Below are 24,395 nucleotides of genomic sequence, written 5' to 3'. Positions count from 1 at the left end.
ATAAAATACATGAGAGGGCGCCTTCCGTAAGTAATGGCCTTATAAGTGATCCATGCAAGGCTGCGTAAAACCCACAGTGGTGCAAAGCATGCGCTGTAGTTCCAGGTTGTCTTGATGAACAAAGGCAAAGTCTTTCACTGTGAGGAATGCATAGGAACCTGCCATTCAAGGTGACTATAGGAAGAACAGTAAGGCAGATCAACATAAAGACTTGGCAGAGCTGGGGAGAGGTAAAATTAGTAAAATAGGAAGAAAGGGATCCACTAGGAAGAAGACGGTGTTATTCCAAAACTTAGGGAGGAAACCCTGTGTGTATAAAAGTACAGGGTTTGTCTTTCTTTGGCCCCTTCTGCACATGCAGAATAATGCACTTTCAATCCACTTCCACAATTGTTTGCAAGTGGATTTTGCTATTCCGCACTGTAAAATCCAGCTGCAAAGTGCACTGAAAGCGGGTTGAAAGTGTATTACCCTGCATATGCAGAAGAGGCCCCTGTGAAGCACACAGCCGCAAGATAAGCATTTGTGTGCATAAAAGCTTTATCTCGGGATGTCCCATCTCAGGTAATCACCCACCACACTCATTTTTATTCCCATAATCTGTGTTCACACATCATAGGTCAATAGTGTACAGCAGCATCTTATCTTCTACTGTGTTTACAAAGCACAGCATCAATCTTAGCTGGCCTCGCCCACCACACTGGGCCACTTGGGTGGATGCTGCTACAGTGGCCAAGTTCCAGGCATGGCCTGCAGAGCTCCCAGAATTATAACAGATCTCCAGACTGCAGAATTCTGTTGATCTGGTTAAAATGGCAGTGGGGGGGTTGGTTTTACAGGTGTGTGTCTTGATGAGGTCCCTCCCCTCCCCAAACCTCCCTAGGCTCCACCCTCAGTTATTTCTCAACCCAGAACTGGTAACCCTACTAGAGTTTGGATTTATATCCCCACTTTCTCTCCTGTAAGGAGACTCATAGGAGCTTACAATCTCCTTTTCCTCCCCCCCCCACAACAAACACCCTGTGAGGTGGGTGGGGCTGAGAGAGCTCCAAAGAACTGTGACTAGCCCAAGGTCACCAAGCTGGCATGTGTTGGATTGCACAAGCTAATCTGGTTCACTAGATAAGCCTCCACAGCTCAAGTGGCAGAGTGGGGAATCAAGCCTGGTTCTCCAGATTAAAGTGCACCTGCTCAAAGGGGTTTACAATCTCATTCCCCGCTTCCCCAACTCCCTGTGAGGTGGGTGGGGCTGAGAGAGCTCCAAAGAACTGTGACTAGCCCAAGGTCACCAAGCTGGCATGTGTTGGATTGCACAAGCCAATCTGGTTCACTAGATAAGCCTCCACAGCTCAAGTGGCAGAGCGGGGAATCAAGCCTGGTTTTCCAGATTAGAGTGCACCTGCTCTTAACCACTAAACCACGCTGGCAATTAGCTGCAATCTCATCGTTTGGAGGCCAAATCCAGTTTTGCCCAATGCAAGAAAGGCAGCATCGCAGCCATCTGAATATGGCTGGTGGAAGAAATTAAATGCAAAACAAGCGACACTGGAATGAAGAAATCACCAGGCACGTCTCAATGCAGGCACGCCCTTAACTTATACCGCGGTTTGAATAAACATTGCTTCTAATTGCCTCTTTGCAGTTTCTGCAAAGTGGGATTATTAAGAGCTGACCAGCCAGAATGCTGGGCTAGTCCACCACAATTCCCAGAGGCGAGTCTAAGTAATTTATTTGCTTCAATATATAAAAAGTGTGTGTGTGTGGGGGGGGGGGAGCTGGGGTTGGAAGGGAGCCATCTATTACCCATCTTTCTGCACCTCATTTCGCTTCCCATAAAGGGGGGGTTCTTATGGCGTGAGTTGATTCCAGGGGGATGTTAAGAACACAAAAGTAGTGGGAATCTAAGCAGAAACCAGGAAGGTAATTAGCTTTACATTTCCCAAAACGCTGCACATTCTTACCTCCACCCGTTTCTTTTTTTGGCTAGGTGGGTTTAAGCTATTTTGTTTTTTAAAAATCCTATTTATTTAAGTGGGTGGGGAAAGAAGCTCTGTGAAAGGAAACCTTGTTACTGCATGGAGGTTTGTAATTTACAGTCACCAGGTGTATCTAAAGAAGTGTGTGTGCACACAAAAGCTTGTGCCAAGAAGGAAACTTTGTGGATGTTAAAGGTGCCACTAATGCAAATTTTTTTTTCCTGTGGGAGAAACTGAAGTTATCGATATTGACTGCTGCTTCCACAGGGGACTATCTTTAGGTGAGTTGCTACTACCTGTTGCAGGAGGAACATCAATGCAGAACATAGGAGGCTGGCAGGATGGGCATTCAAAACAGAAGACGGGCCAGAAAATGGGGCAGTTAAGTGTCAGCTCCTGTTACTGAGTGCCCATCAGGTGAACGCTATTTTTCCTTATAACAGTTCAGACCTGGTGGCAAATCTCTGGTAACAAAGAGTGAAATGCAGAGGACGTCAGCAGAACCTGACATGACAATCCTGATGCAGCCCAAAACAATCAGGAGGAGGAGCGGGAGGAGGAGGAATTTGGATTTTTATTCCACCTTTCTCTCCTGTAAGGAGACTCAAGGTGACTTACAAGCTCCTTTCCCTTCCCCTCCCCACAACACACACCTTGTGAGGTAGGTGGGGCTGAGAGAGTTCTGAGAGAACTGTGACTGGCCCAAGCAGGAATGTAGGAGTGCAGAAAAACATCCGGTTCACAAGACAAGAGTCTGCCACTCAGGTGGAGGAATGGGAATCAAACCTGGTTCTCCAGATTAGAATCTACCTGAGGAAAGCAGGTTGTACACTGATTGTAACCCCAGTTTATAAAGAAATGTCCAGTTTGTTGGCTTCCCTCAACTCCCAGTAGGAAAATGTGGAAGCTGCCCCATTTTCAAGTTCCGTCCCATCCTCTGCTAGATACCTTGCCGTCCGGCTCCCATCACAGCTGCGATGCCACTTTTAGCTCTGAAGACAGCTGTCCCCAAATTGCCCCAGATCTCTGCCAGTCTTTTCAATTGCATTATACAATCAATTAAACTTTTCTGACCTTCCTGTCTCTAGATAAAAATTCAGCCGTTGAAGCTTCGGAGGAGCAAATCATGTGTGCAAATTGGGTCTAATGACAGCTGTAGATGTACAGCAATATGCAAATGGGAGTATTATCAGACGTTTAAATGTCCATGAGCGCTCGCTTGATGGATGTCGTGGAGAAAAATTAACTTGGGGATCCATTCTCCAGATACTTCCCACGACAGTTTATAATGCAATTAGAAAGGCGGCAAAGGGAAGCTCAGCCCTAGAAAACTGATTTCTTTCCATGCCCAAGACTATAAGTTCCCCTTCGTTTCTTGTGGAGTGTCTTTGCAATAAGTCCAAGTTAAGCAAATCTCTTCTACTTGACAGAGGTGCACCCTCTTTAGAAGTGCATCTATACACTGGACAAATGTTGACAACAATTTTTGCTCTTCAGAACTCTTCAACACAGAACTTGAGGAGCCGAGTAAGGAGTCATAGAATCATAGAGTTAGAAGAGACCCCCAAGGGCCATCACGTCCAACCCCCTGCAATGCAGGAACACACAATCAAAGCACTCCTGACATATGCTGATCCAGCCTTTGTTTAAAAACCTCCAAAGAAGGAGACTCCACCACTCTCGGAGGCAGTGAATTCAGAGGTGGGATCCAGCAGGTTCTCACAGGTTCCCGAGAGTAGGTTACTAATTATTTGTGTGTGCCAAGAGGGGGTTACTAGTTGGTGATTTTGCCACGTGATTTTTGCCTTAGTTACGCCCCTCCTCTCAGCAGTAGCGCGCAGAACTTGAAGCAGTCTAGCAGGAGGTGCACAGGAGGTTTCCCGCCCAAGGACCGACACAGTGGCTGTGGCAAGGACGCAGCCACTGTGCCGGTCCTTGGGCGGGAAACCTCCTGTGCACCTCCTGCTAGACTGCTTCAAGACTGCTTCAATTCCCGCCCAGGAATGCCCCGCCCCAGGAATGCCTGGCCCCATTGGCGCTACACCACAGTTTGAATCCCACCACCATGGGAACCTGTTACAAAATTTTTTGGATCCCACCATTCCACTGTCGAACAGCCCTGACGGTCAGGAAGTTTTTCCTGATGTTTAGGTGGAATCTCTTTTCCTTCACGTTGAATCCATTGCTCCTGGTCCTAGTCTCTGGAGCAGCAGAAAACAAGCTTGTTTCCTCACCAACATGATATCCCTTCAACTATCTAAACGTGGCTATCCTGTCACCTCTTCATCTTCTCTTCACCAAACTCAACATCCCCAGCTCCCTCAGTCTCTCCTTGTAGGGCATGGATGGATTCCAGACCTTTGACCATGTTCTCATGTCATTGTGGAAGCTCACTAGAGCAGCCCACATTATGCCAGCGGAAGAGTCACCCTTTAATTCAGCAGGAAACCTCTCAGAGGGAGTGTGCCGTGCAGTGGTGGGATCCAAAAATTTTAATAACAGGTTCCTATGGTGATGGGATTCAAACAGTGGCGCCACCGCACACACACACCTCCAGTCCCTATTGGGCAGGGAGGTTGCTTTAGTAACCCCTTCTCGGCACTCAGAAAAAATTAGCAACCCCTTCTAGAGAAGTGGTGAGAACTGGTTGGATCCCACCTCTGATGCCGTGGTCCTGGAGGATCACACGCTTCTCTGTGGCTGCAAGTAACTCCAAGCAAGCAAACATATTGGAAAATTTAATAAAGTGTCAAAAGAGTGAACATGAAATACTCCAAAATGGATGTACATACAAACACAAGCCATCCGCAGACATAGCAACATGCAAAATAAACAAACTTAAGTGTCAAGACAAATTCACAAATGATACTATAAATAGCACAATCTGTATCTACTGCAGTGTACAAAAACGTCTGAGCAGCGACAGTGACATCGAAATACAGACGGGGTTTCTGGTATTCGCCCATTTAGTCATTGAACGCTTAGTCTAACATCATTATTGCTTGAATACTATTGGAAAACTTCACTTCAAGCATAATATTCTAAGTGCTTGCATATTTCCTGATGTGTCTCACCATCGCAAGGCAAAAAGCTTTCATTTTTGATGAGGTTTCCAGTACTCGCCCATTTCGTGATTGAACACTTTGTCAGTCTGACGTCATTATTGGTCGCCACTACTGGCTGGAACCAGAGATGCTCTGAACACCTGCTGATTCGGCTCACATTCTGTTCACCAGTCATGGACATGGAACTGATTTTTTTCATGGCTGTTACTTAATCTATTTATGGTTGTTCAGCAGGCGGCTTCACCCCATACATTCTTGACAGGGAGGGTTTTTCTGCGCACCATTTCTCACATAGCCAGAGTTCCATTCCTCACTGCTGGGCTTTTGTCTGACTCAACAAGCATTAATTAAATAGGCAAGTCAGTCTCAAACTACAAAAAACAAACGTACATAAATGTCATGTTTTCCTTCCTTCCTTCCTTCCTTCCTTCCTTCCTTCCTTCCTTCCTTCCTTCCTTCCTTCCTTCCTTCCTTCCTTCCTTCCTTCCTTCCTTCCTTCCTTCCTTCCTTCCTTCTCTCTCTCAACATTTTGGTGTTCATCTAAGTCCGTGGTGGCGAACCTTTGGCACTCCAGATGTTATGGACTACAATTCCCATCAGCCCCTGCCAGCATGGCCAATTGGGAATGGCTGATGGGAATTGGGAATGGCTGATGGGAATTGTAGTCCATAACATCTGGAGTGCCAAAGGTTCGCCACCACTGTAGTTCATAACAAGGTCAATGGCTGCCGATGTGTTTGGATCAGCATCATTTTAGCACACGTAGACTTTTTTTTGAGGGGGGGAAGCCAATCTAATATTATTTGGCAGGTGTTCGCTTGCTCCGAAATTGAATAGACCTAACAAAACATATTTAATCATCACCACTGAACCCAACGAGCTTGTCTGCTGAAAATATTTAGCACAAAATCTACAGCATCCCCGGCTGGAGTCTCGCCAGCAGTGTTGACAGGGGCTTGCACGGTTCACATCACACCTGTTGGGTCCAACCAAGCTACCCTAGAAGCACTGCTCTAAAGGGGCCGCTCAACTCTGCCAGCGGCGACAGGTGCGGATTACCCCGTGGTTGGTGACAATATGTATTAAAACAATAGAATGTTATTACTGTTGAATTCTCCTTAGGGCCTACCTCTTCTAACCTTAGCATGCTTACTCCAATAGGGAAGTTGCCTGGAAAGCAAACTGAGACATTCAAATTGCCTCTATTAATTCTTACACTTTTGTACACAAGTGCCGCTGACACACCGGCACCACAACTAAACTGTGGCCCAGACCAGCTGCTACGTTGCACCACTACCATTGCAGGTGGCCAAAAAGTGGCACTGCAGCACCAAACTGAACAGGGATCCAATGATATTATACCGGGTCCTATAAAACCATCCTGGCTCTTCAATTTGACTGACGTCACTCTGGCCTGCACATGCAGAATAATGCACTTTCAAGCCACTTTTCACAATTGTTTGCAAGTGGATTTTGCTATTCCACGAAGTAAAATCCAGCTGCAAGAAGCATTGAAAGTGCATTATTCTGCATGTGCGGAAGGGGCCTCAGGCAGAATGGAGCTGTTGATGGACTCCCCCGGCTGCTTGCCTGCCTCCAGGCTTGGTCAGCAGTTAGCATAATAAGCTGGGGCAGAAATGGATTTGCAAGCAAATTCTCTTAGCTTCTTTTCTGGTCTTGGAAGAATTCAAATTTGCATTTGGGTCCCCTGTGTCTCATTACAATCTTGCAGATCCTCCAAGGACGCCGTTTAATGATGGCATCTCTGAGCCGGGCTCAGTCAGTTTGCTAATAAGCAATATTTACTGGAAGAGAACGCATGCAGGCAACATGTCCCGCCGTCTTCCCTGTTTAACGTAAGCATTCTTCCTCATTTTGTATTATTAGACACTCCTCTGTTCCCCAAGTGTGGGCACTTTTCAGAGATAGCAATATAGAGTTTGTTTTGTTTATGGCTGAAAATTGGGGGCGGAGGGGGTTTGTAATATCTGTTGATGTACATCCGGCTGGCCACCTTGAGGGCTGGGCTTTTACTGCCCTGGTCCGTACCTGGTGGAATAAGCTCCTGTGTGAGATCAGGGCTCTGCGGGACCTAAACTGTTTCCGCAGGGCCTGTAATGGGAGCAGCAGTGGCGTAGGAGGTTAAGAGCTCATGTATCTAATCTGGAGGAACCGGGTTTGATTCTCCGCTCTGCTGCCTGAGCTGTGGAAGCTTATCTGGGGAATTCAGATTAGCCTGTACGCTCCCACACACGCCAGCTGGGTGACCTTGGGCTAGTCACAGCTTCTCGGAGCTCTCTCAGCCCCACCTACGTCCCAGGGTGTTTGTTGTGAGGGGGGAAGGGCAAGGAGATTGTAAGCCCCTTTGAGTCTCCTACAGGAGAGAAAGGGGGGGATATAAATCCAAACTCCTCCTCCTCCTCCTCCTCCTCCTCCTCCTCCTCCTCCTCCTTCTTCTCCACCAGGCATTTCCATCTGGCCAATCGGCCTAACTTGATTGCTACAGTCGTTGGCCTTCTGTTGGCACGGTGGGGAGGGAGGGGAGCTGTCATCCAAACTTGCTTTTACTGGTTTTTATGTATCTGAATTGTTTTTATGCCTATTTTATTGTTCGCTGCCTCAAGTCCTGCTGGAGAAGGCAGGATATAAATAGAAAAATAAAATAAAAAATAAAAGAATATATCCAACCTGAGCATGGGGAACGGATTTGGGGAAGTAAACACATTCCATTGAGTCCCATTAGAAGAAGAAGAAGAATTTGGATGTATATGCCACTTTCCTCAACTGTTAGGAGTCCCAAACTCCTTCCTTTCCTCTTCCTACAACAGAGGCTTTGTGAGGTAGGTGGGGCTGAGAGAGTTCAGTGAGAATTGTGATTAGCCCAAAGTCACTGTTCTGGAGGAGGAGATAAACATTCCAGCAAACTGACCAGCCTTATTAGAAAGCTCTCCCAGACAGCTGTAGTGAGATCTCAGCATGGTGTGAGGATTCATCAGTCAGAAAATTAGACTTCAAGCATACCTGAGGGAGGATATCCAGAGAGTGGAGTTGGGGGTGGGGGGCTAAAAGAAGATCCCACCACACATGATGCTCACTCCCAATGGCAGGCTAATTTGACAGAGCTAATTACATTTTTTTCCTGTAAGTTTTCTTGGAAGCATTTTGAGGTTGTCAAGCGACGGAGGAATTTCTAGTTGATAAATCACCAGCTTTTACCAGCATATCCATACCAATTGCATTTTTATCCCATTCTGACTCCAAAGAAGTTCCCTGCGCAGCTTCTCATAGGGCACAGAATCTAGACCTTTGACCTTTTTGGTTGCCCTCCTCTGGACCCATTCCAGCTTGTCAATATCCTTCTTGAATTATGGTGGCCAGAACTGGACACAGTATTCCAGGTGAAGTCTGACCAATGAAGAGTAGAGTGGTACTATTTAGTCCCTTGATCTAAACACTAGACTCCTATTGATGCAGCTCAGAATTGCACTGGCTTTCTTGGCGGCTTCATCATACTGCTGATTCATGTTCAGTTTGCGGTCACCCCTTTATGCATGTAAAGCTCTTTAGTTCTACTTTCGTAGCACCAGAAAAGCTGACTCAAAGGCCATTTAGCACTTGGGGTCTCCTTTACATAGAGTGGACATTCCCTTGGAGTTGGAATTCTCGGTTACGCATATGTTTTCCCTTCTCCCAAACTCACCACGTCTCACATTAGAGAATATCTGCTGTTTCCTGAACCTCTGAAAGCATGACTTTTTCTCCCTTTTTGCAGGGAAAGTGAAGCGAGACAGCATGTCTTTGCTGACTCAAAGGCCATTTAGCACTTGGGGTCTCCTTTACATAGAGTGGGTTTTCTCGCTCCTCTGTGCCTTCCCCCTGCCCAGCCTACAGCACACACACACACACCCCATTCTTCAGAGCAGCAGTTCAGAAGAGTCCTCTAAAGACGCCAGCCACAGATGCAGGCGACACGTCGGGAGAGAATGCTGCTAGAACACGGCCATGCAGCCCAGAAACCACACAACACCCCAGTTCAGAAGAGCTTTCTTTTTTATTTAAAAAAATGTTTTAATTTTAACACTGCCAGTCTACCACTGGAGCAGTAGACCAGAACACAGAATTTACAGCAAAATAACGCTAGATTCAAGAAGACAGAATACACACACAAAACAGCAGCAGAGAGCAATATCGCTAGCTGGAGACTGCGCTGGGAGAACGGGTGGGTAAAATGGTGGATCGGATCAGTGGAGGACACTTTGCAGTGGGAGAATCCTATTTAAACACACACAAAAACCCCCCAGGAAAAACCCATTGTGAAGCTGACAGAAGCAGAGTAAGCATTGTATGCATAAAGGGCCAAAGAGTGCTGATCTGCTCCTCCAATGCCCCTTCTTGCCAAAAACAAGAGATTTCCCCAAACAGTCCTGCAACACTGGGGCTGATTCCGCATGGGCCAAAAACAGTGGTGTGAAAACGGTGTGAAAACAGTATAAACCCTTTTACACCATTTTAAACCCTTTTACACCATTTTCACACCGTTTTCACACTGCTGTTTTTGGCCCATGCGGAATCAGCCTCTGTGTTTGTGTGTGAGTGGGGGGGGGGGGGGGAGCCGCTAAAATGGATGCCATCCCCTGTATTTCGACCAGATATGGTTATGCCATCTGGACCAACCCTTGTGATCTGAAATGGAATGTGATCTGTGCCATCTGATATATCAATAGGCTATTTATGGTTTTATCTTATTTATAACTGGTTTTAAATGGTAAAGTTTTGTTATGTACATTGTGCACCGCCCAGAGCCCTTCGGGGGTGAGTGGTGTACCAAATCTAATAAAGAAATAAATGAACAAACACCTTCCATTCCTAGTGGGAGTGAACAGGCTAAGCATTTTATACATTTTAATCCCATTCTTCCACACAGGATCTCAAAACAATGGGCATAGCTCTCCCTTGCTTTCTTACAAACCCCCCAGTGAGGTAGGCTGGCTGGGAATGCTAGTGACTGAATATCACCCAGTGAGGGATGTGAATCTGGTTTTCCAAACCCTAGTCCAGTGGTGGCAAACCTATGGCACGGGTGCCACAGGTGGCACTCAGAGCCCTCTCTGTGGGCACATGTGGACAGAGTTTGTCATGTGATAATAGTGTAATTATTTCAGGGAGATTATTAGCATTAAATCTAAGACCTAGTTTTGGGGAAGCAGTGTAGGTAACCCTGTTAAGCGCTGTTGAACCCCACTGATTTTCATGCGAAGAACTAAAGCACGATCCTTTACCTGGGAGTAAGCTTGGTTGCTGGCAATGGGGCTTGCTTCTGAGTAAACCTTCCTAGGGTCGTGATTCACCTGTTGGAAGAGTTGCATGGTTGCTTCAAAGCAAAGCCACCACCAAACTTACTCCCGAGTAACGCACACCTCGGAGCCAACCTTTTTTTCTAAACGAAAACCTCAGTATTCAGGTTAAATTGCAGTGTTGGCACTTTGCTATAAATAAGCGGGTTTGGGGTTGCAATTTGGGCACTCGGTGTTGAAGAGGTTCGCTATCACTGCCCTAGTCCAACAGTCTAACCACTATACCATACTAAGTGGGCCATCTTCTGGGACACGGAGATGCCAACCCTTGGCCTTCAGGATTCTCAAACACTTGAGTACCATCTTGTAACCTATCTCATGAGAATCCACACCCAGTTATTTTTTCCCCTATACTTCAGATTCATTTTAAGTGCGCCCGGGTGTGTTTCACGGTCTCCCCCAGCGGCTGTATTGGCATAACGAAATGCCTGCTGCCTAAATCAGAAAGAGGTTTTCTTTTTAAACAGACGCTTTGCAGCGTGCGTGGAGAGGAGCTCCGAAACGAGTCATTGCCGCAAAGCAGGCCTTTCTTCTGCATGATCACAGATCCTCTTTAGAACAGGAATCAAAAGAACGTGCCGTGCCAAATGTCAGGGATTTCTCATTAAAATGAGAAACCCAGGACTAACTGCCGCTCCCTGGAGGCTTTCATGTCTTCTCCTCGCATGGCCAGTGCACGGTGTGTCGCCTTATTTCGACATGAAACCCTCTCTTAATTACCATCTTCATCAGTCTGAGGCTGAAAACTATTCGTATGATCATTGTCCCAAGAGATTAGCCGCCATCAGGAATCATTTTGGTTTCCTAATTAGCCTGAAATTTTGGTGCAATCAAAGGTTTTCTCCACATCTCTCTCCTGGTATTGCTCGTCCCTTCTGAATGTCACCAAACTTCAACTTCATTATAAAAGAAAACCAGTTCTCCCACCCCCAACTGAAAGAACACCTGATTTGTTCTCTCTTCAGTAAGCCTTCCTAACCCAGGCTCCTTCCGCACATGCAGAATAATGCACTTTCAATCCACTTTCACAATTGTTTGCAAGTGGATTTTGCTATTCCGCAGAGCTGCAAAGTGCATTGAAAGTGGATTGAAAGCATATTATTCTGCATATGCAGAAGAGGCCCTAGTAGTCACACTAGGAGTAAAGTTCAGTTCTTAAATCATTCCCAGAGCTTAATTGGGCTGGATCATCTCTTTTCTTTTTTAAAAATGATTTTTATGGCTGTTTTTGAATTATGTTCTGCTGCTTGTTGATACTTAATACAACTGTGGAGAAATGGCTCCCCCCCCCCCTTCCGTTTCCTTTTTCTTTCATCCTCTTCTTCTCCAACCAGGTACCAGAGATTTGGAGGACTTAGAAATCCCAGAGAAACATCAGGAAATGCTACCTGACCTAGGGGGAAATGATATCTTGACCCAGCCTGACCTGGTCAAAGGAGGGTGGGGTCTGGGATCTGATAAATTGAGGGGAAGAGAGGGCGAGGTCTCTTGGCTCAGGTCTCTCTGGAGGGGAGCAGAGTTCTTGCCTGAACTGGGAAGGCGGCAACCATTTTCTGGACCATGTGCTCCAGCCAGGTAATGTGAGCTCCTTTGCCAAGCTGGCAACATTTTAAGCTTTAAGGACTCTACCCCCTGCTTTCTACCAACCTTTAGCCAGGGTATGTATTGAGTGATAGAGGAAAAGAGGGATTTGTGTTTTTTATCTCCTTTTATTTTGTAACCCTTGCATAAATCCCTGGTGTGTGCTAAAACATATGGTAATCATTTTCTTTTTAATAAATACTTTTTAAAACCTTAGCTGTGGAGGAAAGTTCTCTGTACCACGTATGCCCCACTGTCTTGGACACGCTATTTAAACAGGAGGTAGAGGAAGGCTGAGCAGCTTTTCCTCCAGGATCTCCAGTCTACCCTGTGGAACCCAGGAGAGGGGAGCCAAGGGGAAACTGAGGCAGGGGCCTCGTGCAGTTGGAAAGGAAGCTGGGAAATCCTGATCTTCCCCAGCAGGCAGTCCTCAAATGATCAGGTGGTGGCAGCATACCCAAAGAGAAAGTTAGCCCTCCCCAGGAAAAGTCGGTAACTCCTGGGGGTGTGCAGAGTGCGAAATAGGGCCTGCCAGCCAAAAGCAAGCCCGTTTCGCCACAACAACTATCCAGAACTGTGTCTAGTCAGCTGCTGTTTTATTGTTGTGGCTTTTATTTGCTGGTTTAGAGATGCTTCTGCCGGAAAGGCAGCATCACTTAAAAAGAAACAAACACCCCATCATGTGTGCAGTCAGTGGAAGGCCAAACCAGCGTGGTGTAGTGGTTAAGAACAGGTGGATTCTAATCTGGAGAACTGGGTTTGACTCCCCACTCCTTCACCTGAGTGGCAGAGGCTTATCTGGTGAACCAGATGCATTTCCGCACGCCTACATTCCTGCTGGGTGACCTTGGGCTAGTCACTGTTCGCTCGGAACTCTCTCAGCCCCACCTACCTCCCAAGGTGTCTGTTGTAGGGGGAGGAAGGGAAAGGAGCTTGTAAGCCACCTTGAGTCTCCTTACAGGAGAGAAACGTGGGGTATAAATCCAAACTCACCTTCTTCTTCTTCACTTCCGTAATAGAAAGGATAGTATTTGGGGAAGTTGTCTGAAGTTCAACAGAAGGACAAGCATGAAAATGTATCTCGAGATATAACATCAGAGCCAGGCAAATGCAAAAGGTGTGCCAGGGAGGATTTTGCATTGTAGCAAAAGTTATTCTCTGTTCATGAGATAATGGAACATTTCCTTCCCCTCGCTTCTCCATTCAGTTTCTCTGCAATAAGGCAGCTTTTCAACCAAGTCAAATGTATATATGGCTATGGACGGGGCGAGAGCTTCATAGCTATTCTTTTCTTTCTACACATAGAAACATCGACACTGATCGTTTGCAGAAAACCTTAAGCAATGAGACATTCTCTTTTCTCTTCCATTCATTTTTTGTTCAGCAGCTATATACACCATGTTTTTGCTTCAGTACATGCTACATCAAACCCTGGTTTTTCAGGGTTCTCATTCATGTGTACTGAAGCTGTACATGGCGCCTCTTTCAGATAGAATGGTGACCACATGCATCAGAAGATCACAGGTAATGCACGATCCAGGTGTGGCTGGTTGAATACCTCCGAACAAAACATCCCCAAAGGGCTTTGCCCCTTAATGTTCTTAAAGGCATAAATGCTGCCTCTAAACTAATTTCAATCAATCCATTTTGTTTTAAAAACAGGCACTGGAAGAAGAAGAAGGAGAAGGAAAAGGAGAAGGAGAAGGAGGAGGAGGAGGAGGAGTTTGGATTTATACCCCACCTTTCTCTCCTGTAAGGAGATTCAAGGTGGCTTACAAGCTCCTTTCCCTTCCTTTCCCTACAACAGACACCTTATGAGGTTGGTGGGGCTGAGACAGTTTGGAGAGGACTGTGACTGGCCCAAGATCATCCAGCAGGCTTCATGTGGAGGAGCAAAGAAACAAATCCAGTTCATCAAATGAGAATCTGCCGCTAATATGGAAGAGCAGGGAATCAAACCTGGTTCTCCAAAGAGTCCACCACTTTTAACCTCTACACCACACTGGCTCTCAGCAGTACGCAGCTACTTCTGAGCTACTCCAAAAACAATGCTGAATCTGCAATGGTCACAAGAAATTGCATTCGTTCCTCCTCCGTTCCGATTCAGCTTCTCTCTAGAAGCAAGAGGGAGTAATCTCCACCGCTAGTTTGCAGCCTATTCTTAATCCTTGCTTTTGCTGGATTTTATAAGATTAAGAGCTAAAGCCCAAGCTAAGCATATCAACAGAGGATGTTCCTCAGTTATTCGCTGGCCATTTGTATCCTGTTATCTCCACTTGAACTTGTGTGATCTGTTAGACAGCCCAAAGAAAATAGAGGGACGGAGACAGAATTAATTGTTCACTGAAATCCAGCTTAGTGTTAATGAACTTGACGGAAAGCTCCTTTACGGTGGACTTTGAGTGAGCTCCAAAATCCGTGTGGGTCACAGGTGAGCATTAATTCCAGACGCCTCCGTTGAAGCGATCAGACTGTTTTCGCAAGGTCTCGCAAAACAAATTACAGGTGAAATGAAGCACGCTGCCCGTGAGCTACGCAGCAAGTCAGATGAACGGTGTTCCGTACACTCAAGAAACTCCAGTTTTAAACAGTCAGCCAAACCAGTCCAAAGGTATCTTGTGATTACCATACTGCTCCTCCGTTTAGAGATGGAAGAGATGATTCAATGCTGATCCCACTGGGATGACGGAGAAGAAAAGTTTGGTTTTATACCCAGCTTTTCTCATTGTAAAAAGCCTCAAAGTGGCTTACATCCCCTTCTCTTCCTCTCCTCACTGCAGACACATTGTGAGGTCGATGGGACTGAGAGAGTTCAGAGAGAACTGTGACTAGCCCAAGATCACTCAGCAAGCTCCGTGTGTTGCCCAAAAGAAACTTCTCAATTTTTGTTGCTGCTTCCTTTCACAAGCCGTTTTCCTCATACACCAAACTCTGCTTGAAAGCAAACACTTGGAAAGGGAAGGACCATCACAAGAAGCATTGTTATTGCATTATTGTATTACTGCTTTACGATGTACATCGCTCTGAGCCTGCATAGCAGGGGAGAGCAGTCTAAAAATCCAATGAACTAAAATAAGCTGAAGAAAAGGATCACTTGGATACAGTCAGCGCGGAGATCTTGGAGGCGCATCCCTAAAACTGGTTGTCTTCAGCCGGTTCGCTTTTGATGGTTGCTAAGCAATGAAGCAAAAGGAGCAAGAAACAGAGAGACATCAGAGGAAACAGACTTTGAGATCCTAAAAGCAAATGGGAGATTCGATATAGGTGATTTCCCTGCAAGAACTGGCTTGCAATGTGTTCTGCAGTGCTAAATATCTTGAACCTTTTTTCCCCCCTATACCACCGAGATTTTGTGCGCAGCCTGCCTCCCCACCCCCCACCCTGCTAGTCCAACATCAGCATCACGAGCACACCCAGCAGGCAGAGAGAGGCTCCTTCCTAGAACACAGGCTGGCTGCTCACAAGAACCAAACGGTTAGCGTTTGCCTCTAACCTGAAAGGTAAGGAACAGACTTTTATTTTCACCGTGCTATCTCAATGTGGTGAATGGCTTCCGCCAAGCAACAGTGGAATAACCGTGCTTTGATGCAGCTAACAGCTTACCACAGCGGCAAACGTTCTATATCAATATGCTCACGTTTATGAAATATTGTGTAATCTGTGTAATCACAGATAAGAGACGGACCTTTAATATCAACTTGAGTATGCCTTATTGTTGCAACACTGGCCGCACACATAAAGCCGTTTCCAGTGGCACCTTAGAAAGCTAACAACATTTATTCCAGAATATGCTTTTGGCCACCTGAATGTGACTGTCAACATTCAGGCATGTGTGTCCAAAAAGCAAAGAAGCTGGACCTGTTTGGGGGAACTTGGAACATTTTAAGGTGCAATAATCAAAGGACTATATTTTGGACATTTGCTGTAAATGTATGAATGCACCCCATTCAAGGCTGGTACTGGCAAGTGTGAGTATCTCTGAGCATCTGTGTGCTAGTTTCACATGGATAAGCTTTGGTCATGTAGTCTGTATCACATCTAATTCTCCGTTTTAATCTCAAATATGTGTTCCATCAAAAATGTATTATGTTTGTTAGTAGCAGGGATATTTCGCAGCAAGGCTGCATTTGTAGATCCCAGCTATTCAAACACAAAGCTCTAGAGCACCTCTCTACAATGTTCAGATGCAAATCTGGTTTTCTGCGGCTGTTTTTTTTTTCAGGCAAGAGTCTATAGGGGTAATTTCTTTCATTCCACCCCCCTCCTTCTGCATAAGTATTGTGTAACGCTTATCTTTTTATTACCAGGAATTACATACCATATGCTAGGGCATTCCACTGGCTTACCAATTATTTCACAATCATTAAATGATTGCTCCTTAGTCCTTACCTGTATTTTTTTAACATTTGCTGATGGGTTGCCTGCAAAGGAAATGACTTGTTTTACCGAGTGGCAGATGTTTGCAGATATGGCAGTGAATAGCATGCATTTCCTTGCCTGCCAAATCCTCTATTGGAGAACCTTTTGGGAGGGGGAGGGGGGATATGGGAATATCTAAAGTGTTTCACTCACTTCCTTCCCCTCATTTGAACACAAAACGTTCTTCAGATCCACAGCACCAACACAGCACTTTTATCTCCTGCTAGCAAAATTTCCATTTTGGTGCCAATGTTTAAAAAGTGTTCTTGTGCATTGCAAGGAGCCGGGGAAGGCAGCACAGTGGATTTGAGCTCTGCCAGCAGGTGTAGTGGTTAAGAGCAGGTGGATTCTAATATGGAGAACCAGATTTGGTTCTCCCCTGCTCCACCTGAGTGGCAAAGGCTTATCTGGTGAACCAGATGTGTTTCAGCACTCCTACATTCCTGCTGGGCAACCCTGGACTAGTCACAGTTCTTTGGAATTCTCTCAGCCCAACCTACCGCACCAGGTGTCTGTTGTGGGGAGAGGAAGGGACAGAAGCTTATAAACCACCTTGAGACTCCTTACAAGAGAGAAAAGAGGGATATAAATCCAAACTCTTCTTTTTCTTCTTCTTTGCAGAAGATGTGCATGCACGCATGTGGGGAGGGGGGATTTTTGATCCTATTACATAAATCATGTGCTGTTGAGTGACAACTAACTCATGGCAACTCCATCTATGGGGTGTTTGAGGAAAGAGATAAGAAGAGGTGATTTGACCTTGTCCGCCTCTGAGTAGCAATTCCAGTCTTTCTTGACGGTTTCTCACCCACGTATTAACTATTGCCAATTCTCCTTGGCTTCTCTGATGAGCTTGGGCTAAGGTGCAGAGGTGGGATCCAGCAGGTTCTCACAGGTTCCCGAGAGTCGGTTACTAATTATTTGTGTGTGCTGAGAGGGGGTTACTAATGGGTGATTTTGTCACGTGATTTTTGCCTTAGTTACGCCCCTCCTCTCAGCAGTAGCGTGCAAAACTTGAAGCAGTCTAGCAGGAGGTGTACCAGCGTGCGTGGCAGCCTGCGCCTGCGTGCATTCATTTCCCACCCACAGCCCCGCCCAGGAATGCCCCGCCCCCGGAATGCCCGGCTACGCCCCCGTCATGCCCCGCCCAGCCCATTGGCGCTATGCCACAGTTTGAATCCCACCACCATGGGAACCTGTTACTAAAATTTTTGGATCCCACCACTGCTAAGGTGGGATAGTCAGGCTTTTTAAAGAATCCTTTAGAATCCTTTATGGAAGAAGATTGAGGCTGGGAAAGGCAGCCGGGAAGGAGCTAGAAAATATCCTTAAGTGTACAGATATGTCACTGGCACCCAAGATCAAGATAATTACTACTGGTTGAACAAGCTGAACAGTGAAGAAAGCTGAAAGGAAGAAAGTTGATTCATGTGGCGTGTCGGAGAAGAGTTCTCCGGCAATACCATAGACCACCAAAAAGGCAAATAAGTGGGTTCTAGAACAAACCAAGAGAACAAACCAAGCCCAACCTCTCCCTAGAAATTAAAATAACTTAACTGAAGCTATCATAATTTGGTCACATGATGAGAAGACAAGTATCTGGAAAAGTCAATATTGCTAGGAAAAGAGGAAGACCCAACACAAGATGCAGTGACTCAATAAAGGAAATCACCGCCCTCCGTTTGCAATGTTAGGATATTTTGGAGCTCATTAATCCATAAGGAGAATTGTGAACCAGCAAGGTGTCTCACAAAAAGATGTTAGTAGATTGTATATTCAGTGGTGGGATCCAAAAATTTTAGTAACAGGTTCCCTTGGTGGTGGGATTCAAACTGTGGCGTAGCGCCAATGGGGCTGGGCGGGGCACGACGGGGGCATGGCTGGGCATTCCGGGGAAGGGGCATTCCTGGGCGAGGCTGTGGCTGGACGCAGCCGCTGTGCTGGTCCTTGGGCGGGAAACAAATGCACGCAGGCACAGGCTGCCACGCATGCTGGTGCACCTCCTGCTAGACTGCTTCAAGTTCTGTGTGCTACTGCTGAGAGGAGGGGCATAACTAAGGCAAAAATCACGTGGCAAAATCACCAATTAGTAACCCCCTCTCGGCACACACAAATAATTAGTAACCTACTCTCGGGAACTGGTGAGAACCTGCTGGATCCCACCTATGTGTATATTGCTCTGCCACAGAATTCAACATGCTGGGCCTTCTCTGTTGTAGAATGCTTCTGTTGTAGAATGCTTCTCTGTTGTAGAATGCATTCTGTTGTAGAATGCTAGGTGCCCACCTAGCTCTGCTCTCCTCATCCATTTGAAAGTTTGACAGTAGTCGTTCAATGAACTATAAATGCTCTGGTATCAAAGTACCATGTTCAATAACACACAAAATGATGGTTTTGACAAAGGCAGCCCGTAACAATGAATGATAATTCTCATATTCATTTGAGACTATATTCTAATAGGGAAGCATACCATTCCCTTGACCGCTGCACTTCAACTGACAGCACCGACATCTTTATCTGAGACAGAGTATAAAAACATCCTTTCCGAAGAGAAGGGAAAGGGTTTTTGTACCAGAACTCTGCCTGCCTCTCCCCTAAATAATCCTGTCATTCATTTTGTATAGCAAAGTTTTTTGAAAACAGAAAATGCATGCGAGCTGTCGTAAGGAGATATATAGGCTGTTGCATGTCACAGGTCTGAATTTACCTCTTTCTCATCTCTTTTATTGCTACAGGGAAAATGAAATCCCCTCTCCTATCACCGGCAGCAGGGATTCCTGCAGGCAGATGATAATTCTATCCAGCTACCTCACCGACAGCCAAGGCAGCTTGACAGACAGAAAGACCAAAGGGAAATTGATGCTTAAAAAAAAAAAAAGACTTGGAATTAATGGTACCATCTGCTTCCTGAAATGTCCTCTCGTCTTGCTTGATGCATACTGACCATGTCTCTTTAGGATTATATTATGTAGGAGGGAATATTACACGGAGGAGCAAAACGCACACACTGTTTTATATTTCTAGTTTATTCTGGGTTTTTGTTTGTTTGGATGGTTGGTTGGTTAAGGCTTATACAGGTGCGATCAAATGACCAGTGCTGGAAGCAAGTGGTGGATATGTAGACCCAAATTGATCTTTGGACCTCCCAGATCTGTGGGCCTTTCCCCACTTACCTTAAGCCCCGCGCTACTTGAGAGTAGCGCAGGGTCCTCCAGGCACTCCCCACGAGAGGGGCGGCAACAGCGCAGCCGCCCCGACGCTGCTACTGTCGCACCCCCTCAGCGCGAGGCATCCCTGGCACTCTTTCAAAGGGCGCCTTTTGATGACCCCGCGCAGAATGTGGGGTCGTGGGGACGCCCGGGCACGCACCAGGGATGCCGCGCGCTGGGAATTGTGGGCAGCAACCCTTGGAAAAAGGTAAGTGGGGAAAGGGCCTGTGAAGGAGTAGAAAAGGGAGTGGAGGGGTATGATTTCACGATAGGCTTGCAAATGGAGAGCAGTCAGTAGAGATCACTTCCAGAAACCCAGGAATTTAAACAAAAGCTAGGAGCAGCAGTGGTGTAGTGGCTAAGACCAGGTGCACTCTGATCTGGAGAACTGGGTTTGATTCCCCGCTCTGCCACTTGAGTTGAGGCTTATCTGGGGAACCACATTAGCATGTGCACTCCAACACATGCCAGCTGGGTGACCTTGTCACAGTTCTCTCAGACCGCTCTCAGCCTCCCAAGGTGTCTGTTATGGGGAGAGGTAGGGAAAGGAGCTTGTAAGCCACCTTGAGTCTCCTTACAGGAGAGAAAGGGGGGATATAAATCCAAACTCTTCTTCTTCTTCCTTTCCATTCAGGTTATCTGTGGGCCTTCAATGACTAGCAGAGTTAGGTACAGGCAATGCGTCTGGTAGAAATTTCTTGTGGACTTGTAACTTTTGTTAGCAATTGCAAGTGTAGTTTATTTTTTTTACACTTCATAAACTTAAACAGTACACTTCAAAAAAGCTCCCTGGGCAGTCCACATTTTAAATAAATGGCACCAATATAAAATAGCACCAATATAAAACATTTACACAGCAACACAACAATCTACTCAAAGTTGTCGCAGCCATATGAAATCACATAGGACTGCACAAACTGATTCCAGCAACACGCATCTTCTCAAACCACCAAAGCAGAGGAAACTATTACAAGAGCAATTTGCTATCAGCTGAAGAGTAAACAGAAGTTTTGATTCAATTAGGTACAGAAGACATTAAAAAATCAACAGAACCTGTAGAGCACAACAGGGGTCCATTCTGCACAGCACAAATAAGACGTCCTCAGAAAAAGGCTTCCTGGGGAGCCCATACAGCTTTTTTTCCCCCAAGACATCCTCAGAATTCCTTATTTCTGCTCAAGGAGTCCTTTTTAATAAATATTTTTTCCCGAAGCTGTCTAAGAATCAGCCTGGCTGTATGGACCGACCTCAGGAAGCACCTTATTTTTCCTGCCTGACCATGGAATCATAGAATCATAGAGTTGGAAGAGACCCCATGGGCCATCAAGTCCAACCCCCTGCAATGCAGGAACACACAATCAAAGCACTCCTGACATATGATCATCCAGCCTCTTTTTAAAAACTTCCAAAGAAGGAGACTCCACCACACTTCAAGGTAGTGCATTCCACTGTTGGACAGCCCTTACAGTCAGGAAGTTTTTCCTGATGTTTAGGTGGAATCTCTTTTCCTTCACCTTGAACCCATGACTCCTGGTCCTTGTCTCTGGTGCAGCAAAAAAACAAGCTTGCTCCCTCACCAACATGACATCCCTTCCAATATCTAAACATCACCTCTTCACCTTCTGTTCACCAAACTAAACATCCCCAGCTCCCTAAGTCTCTTCTTGTAAGGCATGGATTCCAGAACTTTTACCATCTTGGTTGCCCTCCTCTGGACCCATTCCAGCTTGTCATCCTTTTTGATTTGCGGTGCCCAGAACTGTACACAATATTCCAGGTGAATCCAAACACCTTGCAAAGTTTGGGGGCTACAACAGCACCAACTCTGCCTCTCTATGTGGCCATTCTGATCTCATATAAAGACAGTGGTGTACAAACTAAGTCTCCTTCTGTACATGCAGAATAATGCACTTTCAATCCACTTTCAATGCACTTTGCAGCTGGATTTTACTGTGCAAAATAGCAAAATCCACTTGCAAACGATTGTGAAAGTGGATTGAAAGTGCATAATTCTGCGGAATATTCTGTGCAGAAGGGGCCTAAGTAAGGGTTCAATATGATTTTGAAAAATTCAAGGAAGGAATGCTCTCATGCATGTGTGAGCACACCCAGCGTTCAAATCCGACCTTGCAGAAAGAAGAAGAGTTGGATTTATATACCCCATTTCTATCCTGTAAGGAGACTCAAAGGGGCTTACAAACTCCTTTCCCTCCCCCCCCCCCCACCCACAACAACAAACACCCTATGAGGTAGGTGGGGCTGAGAGAGCTCCAAAGAACTCTGACTAGTTCAAGGTCACCCAGCTGGCATGTGTTGGAACGCTCAAGGAAATATGGTTCACCAGATAAGCCTCCATAGCTCAAGAAGCAGAGCGGGGAATCAAACCCGGTTCTCCAGATTAGAGTGAACCTGCTCTTAACCACTACACCATGCTGGCTCTGGAAAAGGGGAGGCTGTGCCTTAAAAGAGCATTTGCCATTTGAGCACACGCAACACTTTCTTCAGCTGTGCTGGGCATGTGGTACCACATCTGTTAGAGAGACACCAGAAAGCAAAACCGAGACAACAAGGACAGCTGCCAACTCTCTCCAGATCTCCTCTTTCTACCCCTTGACCGATCAGGCTGCCAATAATTGGACAGATGGCATCAAAGAGGCAGGCAGGGAGACCTTCACTTAACAGCCCAAATGTGTTCAATGACTCCATGTTTGGTTGTGGGCACCACCTTCTTTCGACTGTTACCGTTAAAATAATTTCCAATGGAAATGAAGCTCAGTGTTTTGGAAATGGGGGGAGAGTCAGGGGAATCAGGATATTACAAGGGAGGGGGGGGGGACAAAGAGCTTGTCTGGCAGTGCAGAAACTGCCACCAGACGGACACATTCTCAATGGAAATACAAGCTCAAATATAGGCCAGGAAACAATATGAGACGCTGCTAGCCACATGATGCAATTTCAAGGGGGAAAACAGTGCAGGGGAAACCTGCTTGTAAGTCTAGGGCCCCTCCCACACATGCAGAATAATGCACTTTCAATCCACTTTCAATGTACTTCGCAACTGGATTTTACTGTGCAAAATAGCAAAATCCACTTGCAGACAATTGTGAAAGTGGATTGAAAGTGCATTATTCTGCATGCGCGGGAGGGCCTAGTTCTCCTCCACTTTTCCAACAAGGCCATGGTGGATATTCTTGTTTTCATTGCTTCATATTTCCTGTCATCTATTCTATTCACTATTACCACTGCTAGGTAAAAATAGCAGATATCAAACAAGCAGCAAATAGGTTTGCATTGGCACACAACTTTAGCTGTAGTTTGTTTATACAGTCATTGGCCAGAATGCAATAAAGCATGAAAAATACAACAATCATACAAAATAAACATTAAAAAATGATACACATTAAATAGTAAATGGAAATTTCTTACCCGTTTAGTATTAAAAGGTTAATGCCTAGAATAGTTAACACTTTAAAATTAATTAGAAGAAGAAGAGTTTGGATTTATACCCCACCTTTCTCTCGCTGTAAGGAGACTCAAGGTGGCTTACAAGCTGCTTTCCCTTCCTCTCCCCACAACAGACACCTTGTGAGGTAGGTGGGGCTGAGAGAGTCAGGAGAGAACTGTGACTAGCCCAAGGTAACCCAGCAGGAATGTAGGAATGCAGAACCACATCTGGTTCCCCAGATAAGTCTCTACCACTCAGGTGGAGCAGGGGGAGAACCAAACCTGGTTCTCCAGATTAGAATCCACCTGCTCTTCACCACTATACCATATATTATTTCCTACAATATATTTTGGTGAACATTGATCAAAAGGCACACAACTAGAAGAAGAAATATGCTCTCCAACAATGTCTCTCTCACACCACTCAGATATCAGTCAGTCAGTCAGTTTATTTACGGTCATTGACCAGCAAGGTACAAAAAGTTAAAAATTATATAAAAAGCACAGTTATTAATACAGATTAAAAGAAATAGCAGCATACAGTTAATAGGGAGCAGAAATATTCATAACGTGGATACAGATCCTATATCGAATATCCTAGCTGCTAACAAACGAAAATTAGCTGATTGCTCCAGTGGAACTCTGTCGGTCCTTCCTAATTTTACTAGAAATCCAGGCAAACTTTGCAACAGTGTGTGTTAGATGTTTATTTGTGCCTGATAGCAATATTTGACACTTTTCTTTCTTAGTCAAAGAAGAGTTAGCCTGGTCGTAGAAAATGAGCATACAACGTATTTTATCATAATAAGGGCAATCAAATAAAATATGTTCTGTATTTTCAATGCCCCCATTTGACAGCTGCAAATTCTGCCCTCAATTGGAACTTTGTTGTAAATCCCACTGGTATAACAAAGCGAAAGGGCATTATAACGAAGTAGGCTAAAAGCTCTATGAAAGTTAACATTGGGCAGCAAATTAAAATAAGGCATTATTGAAAGTCTATTTAACCTTGTTTTATTAAAAATTGGGTTTTTAAGCTTATTGAGATCATGTTGCCTCTCCACATCTGTGATTCTGAGTTTGACTAAATCCCTGGCTCTGTCATAGTTCATACTTGTGAGTAGTTGTGGAGAAAGTCCATAGTATGATAATTTCTGAAGAACTGTTCTAAGCCATGGGGACCTAAATGTATCAAAACAAGAGTAGTCTTACAAGGCCTCTGGCAATAGCATAATTTGAGCCAATATAGTATAGAGAGTGTCCAAACTTTTGCCTGTACTGAGATTAGTCCAGTCTCTACACGTGAGGGGTCCACGATTCGAGATGTTATTTGGGGAGCTGGAGAAT

General features: G+C 45.5%; 1 long non-coding RNA gene across 1 annotated transcript; it reads left to right on the top strand.

Annotated features, from left to right (window-relative positions):
• The first annotated feature begins 13,886 nt into the window (after positions 1-13,886).
• Positions 13,887-19,398, top strand: LOC125424599. Its single transcript, XR_007243256.1, has 2 exons — positions 13,887-15,476; positions 19,131-19,398. It is a non-coding gene; the product is annotated as an uncharacterized LOC125424599 (long non-coding RNA).
• Positions 19,399-24,395: the final 4,997 nt, after the last annotated feature.

The sequence above is a fragment of the Sphaerodactylus townsendi genome, linkage group LG17 (assembly GCF_021028975.2).
Source record: "Sphaerodactylus townsendi isolate TG3544 linkage group LG17, MPM_Stown_v2.3, whole genome shotgun sequence".
Lineage (NCBI taxonomy): Eukaryota > Metazoa > Chordata > Lepidosauria > Squamata > Sphaerodactylidae > Sphaerodactylus > Sphaerodactylus townsendi.
This window is presented reverse-complemented; position numbering and strand designations above follow the sequence as displayed.